Genomic DNA, 14,492 nt, shown 5'->3' with positions numbered 1-14,492 from the left:
TGGTCCAGGCACCTTGGCTGGCAATCCAGTCTGGCAGTGTGCCGCGGGTTCGACTCCCGATCCCGACGGCCTTTACTGCATGTCTTCCCCCATCTCTCTCCCCATTTCCTGTCAGCCTACTGTCTGTCCCTCCATAAAAAAATAAAATAAAGGTGAAAACCATTACAAAAAAAAGGCTGGTTGTACTGGTCAGCTCCTAGGTTTTAATGTGCGTGTGTCTCTATGTGCAGGGCGTTGCTGAAAATGAGCACTTGTGCTCAGCTACTACTACTACCTGGGTAAATAAACGATTAAAAAAATAGGCTGGTTGTACTGGTCAGCTCCTAGGTTTTAATGTGCGTGTGTCTCTATGTGCAGGGCGTTGCTGAAAATGAGCACTTGTGCTCAGCTACTACTACTACCTGGGTAAATAAACGATTAAAAAAATAATAATAATGAGTAAGTATTTCAGTCGGAGAGGCTTATTATCAGTATATCGTTCTATCCACGTTACAATGCACTAGACTCCTGGGAGATGATGCATTGCTGAGGTGGAGCCCCACACCTATACGGTACCATCAGCTCCCACCACTGGCACATCCTCTTTTGTCCTGCAGCCACAGCGAGGTACTGCCCAGGGCCGGATTAACCAAGGGGCCAGTGAGGCTATTCAACGTTGAAGCTCTGGGCCCTAGTGGTAGGAGGAGGGACTACAGGCGGACCCGTGGATTCATGACCGGGAAACCCCGTGCAGCTGGGCTTTAACATTGAGCGCTCGGTTGCACTTCCGCATTTGACCACCAAAATTTGGTGGTCAAATGCGGAAGTAGACGTTCTGAGACGGTACTTCCGGCAGTCTTCCGGGTGCTTCAAAACGCCACTGAGCAACTTCCACTGACATGAATAGCTGGGGGGGCGGAGCTTCGCGCCAGTTCAGTCTCTATCCTTTTATATACTCTATGGGATTAACACCTCTGAGGGCCCCTGGGCACTGAAGCTTGAAGGGCCCCCCTTCACGCGCACGCAACATTTTTGCTGTTTTGGAGCCGTTTTGGGGCAGTTTTATTGGCCTATTTCGCCTACCCCCCCCCGAGTGATAGCCAATCTAGCGCATTGCTGCTGCTTTACACACAATTGCACTTTTCAGCTGCCCTTCTCACCAACAATAAAACACTAATATTTTTAGACACCATTTATTTCATTCGGATTAGCAGGGACATTTTCTGTGGAGCTTTTTATGAGGGGCCCCTGGTGCCCAAGGGCCCCTGGGCACGTGCCCAAAGTGCCCATATGGTAGATCCGGCCCTGGTACTGCCTGTGGCCCCTCCGAAGTGCTGTCATAATTCATGGCTGCTCTATACTCTACCTACCAGCCCCCCCCCCCCCCCCCCCTTCGCTCCACTGGTGGAGGGATCACAGCTTATTGAGTATCTTCCTAACTGATCAATTTAATGCTGTCTTTGAAGAAGATAAGATTTCCAAAATAGAAGAGGGTATGGTATGTATCCGTCTCACTGTTTGGTCGAGGGCAAGAGAGGTTGTGGTTGCTGGGACGTTTACTGAAAAAGAGAGAGAGAGAGAGAGAGAGAGATAGAGAGAGAGAGAGAGAGAGAGAGAGAGGACTTGACCTTTATCTGTGGAGGATGATGCTGAAAAGAATGTAATCCCTCTATTAATTTCAGCTCATTCCTCTGGGGTTATGATCCTGGTCATAACCTCACCACATCTCCAAGTCTCTTTCTTCACGTTTCAGCGATGTGAGGTTTTCATAATGTTTTCCAGACCAGGAGAAAATTAATAGAGATGTGCGTTTGAACATAACAGGGGTTCTCAACCCGTGGGTCACGACCCCCCCGGGGAGGTCGCCAAATTATTTTAAAACATGTCCACCGTAAGATGAACCTAAATAGGCTAGAATGGGGTTGCTAGGTGTAAGTATGTAGGACTAGTAGCATGCCAAAGTTTGTGCTATTGAGAATGCATTGGGTGTTTAAGTTAAATAACTCAGAAACTACAAAACATTTCAAAGTAAAAAGTTCCAGCATGTGTCTCCACAGTAAGCTGAATTACAAAAAGTGTGAATGGAGTTTCTAGGTGAAAGTGCTTTTTTGACGTGCCAATATCTGCCATTGAGCCCCATTGTAGATTTCTCAAATTTGAAAGCACTATATTTCTAAAACTATGAAACATTTCAGAGATTCCTTTTCAGGCAAACATGTCCACCGTAAGATGAACCTAAATAGGTTTGAATGGGGTTTCTAGGTGTAAGTATGTAGGACTAGTAGCATGAAAAAAAGATGAAGATCATGAAAAAACAACATACTATAGTTCATGGTTTCGGATTGGAAACCTTAGCATGTCGTTTTTCATGATTTTGGAGGATTTGAAAAAAAGAGGAAAATCATGAAAAACGACATACTATAGTCCATGGTTTGGGACGGCAAAATATATTTTGTCATATTTTCATGATTTTGGGACACTATGTCAGAGCCAGGACTTGAACCTGCAACCTCCTGATTCCCAGGCAGGCTCTGTACCCAGTGAGCCACTGTGCATGCTGTTCTTAAAAGGCGGAATAGATAATGACAGAAGAGCCAGAGACTTGTTTCCATTGTGGTTCATAAACATTCAAACGTCTAGAGATAAACAACAGCAAAAGAAACAATAGACAAATCTCCTGTTATTTTATTTTTTGTATTTTATTTTTGTATCAATGTTGTACTCAAAGGGAACATCAGACTGTGTTGTGGCAGGTAGCAAGTAGATCAGTGACTTAGCACACTGGCTGCATGATCTGGAGATTGTGGGTTCAAACCACACTCAAATCTTTACTTGCCAAAATCTGCCATTGACCCCCATTCTGAATTTCTCAAATTTAAAAGCACTATATTTCTAAAACGATTAAACATTTCAAAGATTCCTTTTCAGGCAAACATGTCCACCGTAAGTTGAACCTAAATAGGTTTGAATGGGGTTTCTAGGTGTAAGTATGTAGGACTAGTAGCATGCCAAAGTTTGTGCTATTGCCATTGGGAATGCATTGGGCGTTTAACTTAAATAACTCAGAAACTACAAAACATTTCAAAGTAAAAAGTTCCAGCATGTGTCTCCACAGAAAGCTGAATTATAAAAAATGTGAATGGAGTTTCTAGGTGAAAGTGCTTTTTTGACGTGCCAATATCTGCCTTTGAGCCCCATTATAAATGTCTCAAATTTGAAAGCACTATATTTCCAAAACTATGAAACATTACAAAGATTCCTTTTCAGGCAAACATGTCCACCGTAAGATGAACCTAAATAGGCTAGAATGGGGTTGCTAGGTGTAAGTATGTAGGACTAGTAGCATGCCAAAGTTTGTGCTATTGCCATTGAGAATGCATTGGGCGTTTAAGTTAAATAACTCAGAAACTACAAAACATTTCAAAGTAAAAAAGTTCCAGCATGTGTCTCCACAGTAAGCTGAATTATACAAAGTGTGAATGGAGTTTCTAGGTGAAAGTGCTTTTTTGACGTGCCAATATCTGCCATTGAGCTCCATTATAAATGTCTCAAATTTGAAACTACTATATTTCCAAAACTATGAAACATTTCAAAGATTCCTTTTCAGGCAAACATGTCCACCGTAAGATGAACCTAAATAGGCTAGAATGGGGTTGCTAGGTGTAAGTATGTAGGACTAGTAGCATGCCAAAGTTTGTGCTATTGCCATTGAGAATGCATTGGGCGTTTAAGTTAAATAACTCAGAAACTACAAAACATTTCAAAGTAAAAAAGTTCCAGCATGTGTCTCCACAGTAAGCTGAATTATACAAAGTGTGAATGGAGTTTCTAGGTGAAAGTGCTTTTTTGACGTGCCAATATCTGCCATTGAGCTCCATTATAAATGTCTCAAATTTGAAAGCACTATATTTCTAAAACTATGAAACATTTCAAAGATTCCTTTTCAGGCAAACATGTCCACCGTAAGATGAACCTAAATAGGCTAGAATGGGGTTGCTAGGTGTAAGTATGTAGGACTAGTAGCATGCCAAAGTTTGTGCTATTGCCATTGAGAATGCATTGGGCGTTTAAGTTAAATAACTCAGAAACTACAAAACATTTCAAAGTAAAAAAGTTCCAGCATGTGTCTCCACAGTAAGCTGAATTATACAAAGTGTGAATGGAGTTTCTAGGTGAAAGTGCTTTTTTGACGTGCCAATATCTGCCATTGAGCCCCATTATAAATGTCTCAAATTTGAAAGCACTATATTTCCAAAACTATGAAACATTTCAAAGATTCCTTTTCAGGCAAACATGTCCACCGTAAGATGAACCTAAATAGGCTAGAATGGGGTTGATAGGTGTAAGTATGTAGGACTAGTAGCATGCCAAAGTTTGTGCTATTGCCATTGAGAATGCATTGGGCGTTTAAGTTAAATAACTCAGAAACTACAAAACATTTCAAAGTAAAAACGTTCCAGCATGTGTCTCCACAGTAAGCTGAATTATACAAAGTGTGAATGGAGTTTCTAGGTGAAAGTGCTTTTTTGACGTGCCAATATCTGCCATTGAGCTCCATTATAAATGTCTCAAATTTGAAAGCACTATATTTCCAAAACTATGAAACATTTCAAAGATTCCTTTTCAGGCAAACATGTCCACCGTAAGATGAACCTAAATAGGCTAGAATGGGGTTGCTAGGTGTAAGTATGTAGGACTAGTAGCATGCCAAAGTTTGTGCTATTGCCATTGAGAATGCATTGGGCGTTTAAGTTAAATAACTCAGAAACTACAAAACATTTCAAAGTAAAAAAGTTCCAGCATGTGTCTCCACAGTAAGCTGAATTATACAAAGTGTGAATGGAGTTTCTAGGTGAAAGTGCTTTTTTGACGTGCCAATATCTGCCATTGAGCTCCATTATAAATGTCTCAAATTTGAAACTACTATATTTCCAAAACTATGAAACATTTCAAAGATTCCTTTTCAGGCAAACATGTCCACCGTAAGATGAACCTAAATAGGCTAGAATGGGGTTGCTAGGTGTAAGTATGTAGGACTAGTAGCATGCCAAAGTTTGTGCTATTGCCATTGAGAATGCATTGGGCGTTTAAGTTAAATAACTCAGAAACTACAAAACATTTCAAAGTAAAAAAGTTCCAGCATGTGTCTCCACAGTAAGCTGAATTATACAAAGTGTGAATGGAGTTTCTAGGTGAAAGTGCTTTTTTGACGTGCCAATATCTGCCATTGAGCCCCATTATAAATGTCTCAAATTTGAAAGCACTATATTTCCAAAACTATGAAACATTTCAAAGATTCCTTTTCAGGCAAACATGTCCACCGTAAGATGAACCTAAATAGGCTAGAATGGGGTTGCTAGGTGTAAGTATGTAGGACTAGTAGCATGCCAAAGTTTGTGCTATTGCCATTGAGAATGCATTGGGCGTTTAAGTTAAATAACTCAGAAACTACAAAACATTTCAAAGTAAAAACGTTCCAGCATGTGTCTCCACATTAAGCTGAATTATACAAAGTGTGAATGGAGTTTCTAGGTGAAAGTGCTTTTTTGACGTGCCAATATCTGCCATTGAGCTCCATTATAAATGTCTCAAATTTGAAAGCACTATATTTCCAAAACTATGAAACATTTCAAAGATTCCTTTTCAGGCAAACATGTCCACCGTAAGATGAACCTAAATAGGCTAGAATGGGGTTGCTAGGTGTAAGTATGTAGGACTAGTAGCATGCCAAAGTTTGTGCTATTGCCATTGAGAATGCATTGGGCGTTTAAGTTAAATAACTCAGAAACTACAAAACATTTCAAAGTAAAAAAGTTCCAGCATGTGTCTCCACAGTAAGCTGAATTATACAAAGTGTGAATGGAGTTTCTAGGTGAAAGTGCTTTTTTGACGTGCCAATATCTGCCATTGAACTCCATTATAAATGTCTCAAATTTGAAAGCACTATAGTTCCAAAACTATGAAACATTTCAAAGATTCCTTTTCAGGCAAACATTTCCACCGTAAGATGAACCTAAATAGGCTAGAATGGGGTTGCTAGGTGTAAGTATGTAGGACTAGTAGCATGCCAAAGTTTGTGCTATTGCCATTGAGAATGCATTGGGCGTTTAAGTTAAATAACTCAGAAACTACAAAACATTTCAAAGTAAAAACGTTCCAGCATGTGTCTCCACAGTAAGCTGAATTATACAAAGTGTGAATGTAGTGTCTAGGTGAAAGTGCTTTTTTGACGTGCCAATATCTGCCATTGAGCTCCATTATAAATGTCTCAAATGTGAAACTACTATATTTCCAAAACTATGAAACATTTCAAAGATTCCTTTTCAGGCAAACATGTCCACCGTAAGATGAACCTAAATAGGCTAGAATGGGGTTGCTAGGTGTAAGTATGTAGGACTAGTAGCATGCCAAAGTTTGTGCTATTGCCATTGAGAATGCATTGGGCGTTTAAGTTAAATAACTCAGAAACTACAAAACATTTCAAAGTAAAAACGTTCCAGCATGTGTCTCCACAGTAAGCTGAATTATACAAAGTGTGAATGGAGTTTCTAGGTGAAAGTGCTTTTTTGACGTGCCAATATCTGCCATTGAGCTCCATTATAAATGTCTCAGATTTGAAAGCACTATATTTCCAAAACTATGAAACATTTCAAAGATTCCTTTTCAGGCAAACATGTCCACCGTAAGATGAACCTAAATAGGCTAGAATGGGGTTGCTAGGTGTAAGTATGTAGGACTAGTAGCATGCCAAAGTTTGTGCTATTGCCATTGAGAATGCATTGGGCGTTTAAGTTAAATAACTCAGAAACTACAAAACATTTCAAAGTAAAAAGTTCCAGCATGTGTCTCCACAGAAAGCTGAATTATAAAAAATGTGAATGGAGTTTCTAGGTGAAAGTGTTTTTTTGACGTGCCAATATCTGCCATTGAGCTCCATTATAAATGTCTCAAATTTGAAAGCACTATATTTCCAAAACTATGAAACATTTCAAAGATTCCTTTTCAGGCAAACATGTCCACCGTAAGATGAACCTAAATAGGCTAGAATGGGGTTGCTAGGTGTAAGTATGTAGGACTAGTAGCATGCCAAAGTTTGTGCTATTGCCATTGAGAATGCATTGGGCGTTTAAGTTAAATAACTCAGAAACTAAAAAACATTTCAAAGTAAAAACGTTCCAGCATGTGTCTCCACAGTAAGCTGAATTATACAAAGTGTGAATGGAGTTTCTAGGTGAAAGTGCTTTTTTGACGTGCCAATATCTGCCATTGAGCTCCATTATAAATGTCTCAAATTTGAAAGCACTATATTTCCAAAACTATGAAACATTTCAAAGATTCCTTTTCAGGCAAACATGTCCACCGTAAGATGAACCTAAATAGGCTAGAATGGGGTTGCTAGGTGTAAGTATGTAGGACTAGTAGCATGCCAAAGTTTGTGCTATTGCCATTGAGAATGCATTGGGCGTTTAAGTTAAATAACTCAGAAACTACAAAACATTTCAAAGTAAAAAAGTTCCAGCATGTGTCTCCACAGTAAGCTGAATTATACAAAGTGTGAATGGAGTTTCTAGGTGAAAGTGCTTTTTTGACGTGCCAATATCTGCCATTGAGCTACATTATAAATGTCTCAAATTTGAAACTACTATATTTCCAAAACTATGAAACATTTCAAAGATTCCTTTTCAGGCAAACATGTCCACCGTAAGATGAACCTAAATAGGCTAGAATGGGGTTGCTAGGTATAAGTATGTAGGACTAGTAGCATGCCAAAGTTTGTTCTATTGCCATTGAGAATGCATTGGGCATTTAAGTTAAATAACTCAGAAACTACAAAACATTTCAAAGTAAAAACGTTCCAGCATGTGTCTCCACAGTAAGTTGAATTATACAAAGTGTGAATGGAGTTTCTAGGTGAAAGTGCTTTTTTGACGTGCCAATATCTGCCATTGAGCTCCATTATAAATGTCTCAAATTTGAAAGCACTATATTTCCAAAACTATGAAACATTTCAAAGATTCCTTTTCAGGCAAACATGTCCACCGTAAGATGAACCTAAATAGGCTAGAATGGGGTTGCTAGGTGTAAGTATGTAGGACTAGTAGCATGCCAAAGTTTGTGCTATTGCCATTGAGAATGCATTGGGCGTTTAAGTTAAATAACTCAGAAACTACAAAACATTTCAAAGTAAAAAAGTTCCAGCATGTGTCTCCACAGTAAGCTGAATTATACAAAGTGTGAATGGAGTTTCTAGGTGAAAGTGCTTTTTTGACGTGCCAATATCTGCCATTGAGCTCCATTATAAATGTCTCAAATTTGAAACTACTATATTTCCAAAACTATGAAACATTTCAAAGATTCCTTTTCAGGCAAACATGTCCACCGTAAGATGAACCTAAATAGGCTAGAATGGGGTTGCTAGGTGTAAGTATGTAGGACTAGTAGCATGCCAAAGTTTGTGCTATTGCCATTGAGAATGCATTGGGCGTTTAAGTTAAATAACTCAGAAACTACAAAACATTTCAAAGTAAAAAGTTCCAGCATGTGTCTCCACAGAAAGCTGAATTATAAAAAATGTGATTGGAGTTTCTAGGTGAAAGTGCTTTTTTGACGTGCCAATATCTGCCATTGAGCCCCATTGTAAATGTCTCAAATTTGAAAGCACTATATTTCCAAAACTATGAAACATTTCAAAGATTCCTTTTCAGGCAAACATGTCCACCGTAAGATGAACCTAAATAGGCTAGAATGGGGTTGCTAGGTGTAAGTATGTAGGACTAGTAGCATGCCAAAGTTTGTGCTATTGCCATTGAGAATGCATTGGGCGTTTAAGTTAAATAACTCAGAAACTAAAAAACATTTCAAAGTAAAAACGTTCCAGCATGTGTCTCCACAGTAAGCTGAATTATACAAAGTGTGAATGGAGTTTCTAGGTGAAAGTGCTTTTTTGACGTGCCAATATCTGCCATTGAGCTCCATTATAAATGTCTCAAATTTGAAAGCACTATATTTCCAAAACTATGAAACATTTCAAAGATTCCTTTTCAGGCAAACATGTCCACCGTAAGATGAACCTAAATAGGCTAGAATGGGGTTGCTAGGTGTAAGTATGTAGGACTAGTAGCATGCCAAAGTTTGTGCTATTGCCATTGAGAATGCATTGGGCGTTTAAGTTAAATAACTCAGAAACTACAAAACATTTCAAAGTAAAAACGTTCCAGCATGTGTCTCCACAGTAAGCTGAATTATACAAAGTGTGAATGTAGTGTCTAGGTGAAAGTGCTTTTTTGACGTGCCAATATCTGCCATTGAGCTCCATTATAAATGTCTCAAATGTGAAACTACTATATTTCCAAAACTATGAAACATTTCAAAGATTCCTTTTCAGGCAAACATGTCCACCGTAAGATGAACCTAAATAGGCTAGAATGGGGTTGCTAGGTGTAAGTATGTAGGACTAGTAGCATGCCAAAGTTTGTGCTATTGCCATTGAGAATGCATTGGGCGTTTAAGTTAAATAACTCAGAAACTACAAAACATTTCAAAGTAAAAACGTTCCAGCATGTGTCTCCACAGTAAGCTGAATTATACAAAGTGTGAATGGAGTTTCTAGGTGAAAGTGCTTTTTTGACGTGCCAATATCTGCCATTGAGCTCCATTATAAATGTCTCAAATTTGAAAGCACTATATTTCCAAAACTATGAAACATTTCAAAGATTCCTTTTCAGGCAAACATGTCCACCGTAAGATGAACCTAAATAGGCTAGAATGGGGTTGCTAGGTGTAAGTATGTAGGACTAGTAGCATGCCAAAGTTTGTGCTATTGCCATTGAGAATGCATTGGGCGTTTAAGTTAAATAACTCAGAAACTACAAAACATTTCAAAGTAAAAAGTTCCAGCATGTGTCTCCACAGAAAGCTGAATTATAAAAAATGTGAATGGAGTTTCTAGGTGAAAGTGTTTTTTTGACGTGCCAATATCTGCCATTGAGCTCCATTATAAATGTCTCAAATTTGAAAGCACTATATTTCCAAAACTATGAAACATTTCAAAGATTCCTTTTCAGGCAAACATGTCCACCGTAAGATGAACCTAAATAGGCTAGAATGGGGTTGCTAGGTGTAAGTATGTAGGACTAGTAGCATGCCAAAGTTTGTGCTATTGCCATTGAGAATGCATTGGGCGTTTAAGTTAAATAACTCAGAAACTACAAAACATTTCAAAGTAAAAAAGTTCCAGCATGTGTCTCCACAGTAAGCTGAATTATACAAAGTGTGAATGGAGTTTCTAGGTGAAAGTGCTTTTTTGACGTGCCAATATCTGCCATTGAGCTCCATTATAAATGTCTCAAATTTGAAAGCACTATATTTCCAAAACTATGAAACATTTCAAAGATTCCTTTTCAGGCAAACATGTCCACCGTAAGATGAACCTAAATAGGCTAGAATGGGGTTGCTAGGTGTAAGTATGTAGGACTAGTAGCATGCCAAAGTTTGTGCTATTGCCATTGAGAATGCATTGGGCGTTTAAGTTAAATAACTCAGAAACTACAAAACATTTCAAAGTAAAAAGTTCCAGCATGTGTCTCCACAGAAAGCTGAATTATAAAAAATGTGAATGGAGTTTCTAGGTGAAAGTGTTTTTTTGACGTGCCAATATCTGCCATTGAGCTCCATTATAAATGTCTCAAATTTGAAAGCACTATATTTCCAAAACTATGAAACATTTCAAAGATTCCTTTTCAGGCAAACATGTCCACCGTAAGATGAACCTAAATAGGCTAGAATGGGGTTGCTAGGTGTAAGTATGTAGGACTAGTAGCATGCCAAAGTTTGTGCTATTGCCATTGAGAATGCATTGGGCGTTTAAGTTAAATAACTCAGAAACTAAAAAACATTTCAAAGTAAAAACGTTCCAGCATGTGTCTCCACAGTAAGCTGAATTATACAAAGTGTGAATGGAGTTTCTAGGTGAAAGTGCTTTTTTGACGTGCCAATATCTGCCATTGAGCTCCATTATAAATGTCTCAAATTTGAAAGCACTATATTTCCAAAACTATGAAACATTTCAAAGATTCCTTTTCAGGCAAACATGTCCACCGTAAGATGAACCTAAATAGGCTAGAATGGGGTTGCTAGGTGTAAGTATGTAGGACTAGTAGCATGCCAAAGTTTGTGCTATTGCCATTGAGAATGCATTGGGCGTTTAAGTTAAATAACTCAGAAACTACAAAACATTTCAAAGTAAAAAAGTTCCAGCATGTGTCTCCACAGTAAGCTGAATTATACAAAGTGTGAATGGAGTTTCTAGGTGAAAGTGCTTTTTTGACGTGCCAATATCTGCCATTGAGCTCCATTATAAATGTCTCAAATTTGAAACTACTATATTTCCAAAACTATGAAACATTTCAAAGATTCTTTTTCAGGCAAACATGTCCACCGTAAGATGAACCTAAATAGGCTAGAATGGGGTTGCTAGGTGTAAGTATGTAGGACTAGTAGCATGCCAAAGTTTGTTCTATTGCCATTGAGAATGCATTGGGCATTTAAGTTAAATAACTCAGAAACTACAAAACATTTCAAAGTAAAAACGTTCCAGCATGTGTCTCCACAGTAAGTTGAATTATACAAAGTGTGAATGGAGTTTCTAGGTGAAAGTGCTTTTTTGACGTGCCAATATCTGCCATTGAGCTCCATTATAAATGTCTCAAATTTGAAAGCACTATATTTCCAAAACTATGAAACATTTCAAAGATTCCTTTTCAGGCAAACATGTCCACCGTAAGATGAACCTAAATAGGCTAGAATGGGGTTGCTAGGTGTAAGTATGTAGGACTAGTAGCATGCCAAAGTTTGTGCTATTGCCATTGAGAATGCATTGGGCGTTTAAGTTAAATAACTCAGAAACTACAAAACATTTCAAAGTAAAAAAGTTCCAGCATGTGTCTCCACAGTAAGCTGAATTATACAAAGTGTGAATGGAGTTTCTAGGTGAAAGTGCTTTTTTGACGTGCCAATATCTGCCATTGAGCTCCATTATAAATGTCTCAAATTTGAAAGCACTATATTTCCAAAACTATGAAACATTTCAAAGATTCCTTTTCAGGCAAACATGTCCACCGTAAGATGAACCTAAATAGGCTAGAATGGGGTTGCTAGGTGTAAGTATGTAGGACTAGTAGCATGCCAAAGTTTGTGCTATTGCCATTGAGAATGCATTGGGCGTTTAAGTTAAATAACTCAGAAACTACAAAACATTTCAAAGTAAAAAAGTTCCAGCATGTGTCTCCACAGTAAGCTGAATTATACAAAGTGTGAATGGAGTTTCTAGGTGAAAGTGCTTTTTTGACGTGCCAATATCTGCCATTGAGCTCCATTATAAATGTCTCAAATTTGAAACTACTATATTTCCAAAACTATGAAACATTTCAAAGATTCCTTTTCAGGCAAACATGTCCACCGTAAGATGAACCTAAATAGGCTAGAATGGGGTTGCTAGGTGTAAGTATGTAGGACTAGTAGCATGCCAAAGTTTGTGCTATTGCCATTGAGAATGCATTGGGCGTTTAAGTTAAATAACTCAGAAACTACAAAACATTTCAAAGTAAAAAAGTTCCAGCATGTGTCTCCACAGTAAGCTGAATTATACAAAGTGTGAATGGAGTTTCTAGGTGAAAGTGCTTTTTTGACGTGCCAATATCTGCCATTGAGCTCCATTATAAATGTCTCAAATTTGAAAGCACTATATTTCCAAAACTATGAAACATTTCAAAGATTCCTTTTCAGGCAAACATGTCCACCGTAAGATGAACCTAAATAGGCTAGAATGGGGTTGCTAGGTGTAAGTATGTAGGACTAGTAGCATGCCAAAGTTTGTGCTATTGCCATTGAGAATGCATTGGGCGTTTAAGTTAAATAACTCAGAAACTACAAAACATTTCAAAGTAAAAAAGTTCCAGCATGTGTCTCCACAGTAAGCTGAATTATACAAAGTGTGAATGGAGTTTCTAGGTGAAAGTGCTTTTTTGACGTGCCAATATCTGCCATTGAGCTCCATTATAAATGTCTCAAATTTGAAACTACTATATTTCCAAAACTATGAAACATTTCAAAGATTCCTTTTCAGGCAAACATGTCCACCGTAAGATGAACCTAAATAGGCTAGAATGGGGTTGCTAGGTGTAAGTATGTAGGACTAGTAGCATGCCAAAGTTTGTGCTATTGCCATTGAGAATGCATTGGGCGTTTAAGTTAAATAACTCAGAAACTACAAAACATTTCAAAGTAAAAAGTTCCAGCATGTGTCTCCACAGAAAGCTGAATTATAAAAAATGTGATTGGAGTTTCTAGGTGAAAGTGCTTTTTTGACGTGCCAATATCTGCCATTGAGCCCCATTGTAAATGTCTCAAATTTGAAAGCACTATATTTCCAAAACTATGAAACATTTCAAAGATTCCTTTTCAGGCAAACATGTCCACCGTAAGATGAACCTAAATAGGCTAGAATGGGGTTGCTAGGTGTAAGTATGTAGGACTAGTAGCATGCCAAAGTTTGTGCTATTGCCATTGAGAATGCATTGGGCGTTTAAGTTAAATAACTCAGAAACTAAAAAACATTTCAAAGTAAAAACGTTCCAGCATGTGTCTCCACAGTAAGCTGAATTATACAAAGTGTGAATGGAGTTTCTAGGTGAAAGTGCTTTTTTGACGTGCCAATATCTGCCATTGAGCTCCATTATAAATGTCTCAAATTTGAAAGCACTATATTTCCAAAACTATGAAACATTTCAAAGATTCCTTTTCAGGCAAACATGTCCACCGTAAGATGAACCTAAATAGGCTAGAATGGGGTTGCTAGGTGTAAGTATGTAGGACTAGTAGCATGCCAAAGTTTGTGCTATTGCCATTGAGAATGCATTGGGCGTTTAAGTTAAATAACTCAGAAACTACAAAACATTTCAAAGTAAAAACGTTCCAGCATGTGTCTCCACAGTAAGCTGAATTATACAAAGTGTGAATGTAGTGTCTAGGTGAAAGTGCTTTTTTGACGTGCCAATATCTGCCATTGAGCTCCATTATAAATGTCTCAAATGTGAAACTACTATATTTCCAAAACTATGAAACATTTCAAAGATTCCTTTTCAGGCAAACATGTCCACCGTAAGATGAACCTAAATAGGCTAGAATGGGGTTGCTAGGTGTAAGTATGTAGGACTAGTAGCATGCCAAAGTTTGTGCTATTGCCATTGAGAATGCATTGGGCGTTTAAGTTAAATAACTCAGAAACTACAAAACATTTCAAAGTAAAAACGTTCCAGCATGTGTCTCCACAGTAAGCTGAATTATACAAAGTGTGAATGGAGTTTCTAGGTGAAAGTGCTTTTTTGACGTGCCAATATCTGCCATTGAGCTCCATTATAAATGTCTCAAATTTGAAAGCACTATATTTCCAAAACTATGAAACATTTCAAAGATTCCTTTTCAGGCAAACATGTCCACCGTAAGATGAACCTAAA

The sequence above is a fragment of the Electrona antarctica genome, assembly GCF_951216825.1.
Source record: "Electrona antarctica genome assembly, chromosome: 11".
Lineage (NCBI taxonomy): Eukaryota > Metazoa > Chordata > Actinopteri > Myctophiformes > Myctophidae > Electrona > Electrona antarctica.
The sequence above is the reverse complement of the archived record's forward strand: the minus strand, read 5'-3'. Positions refer to the sequence as shown.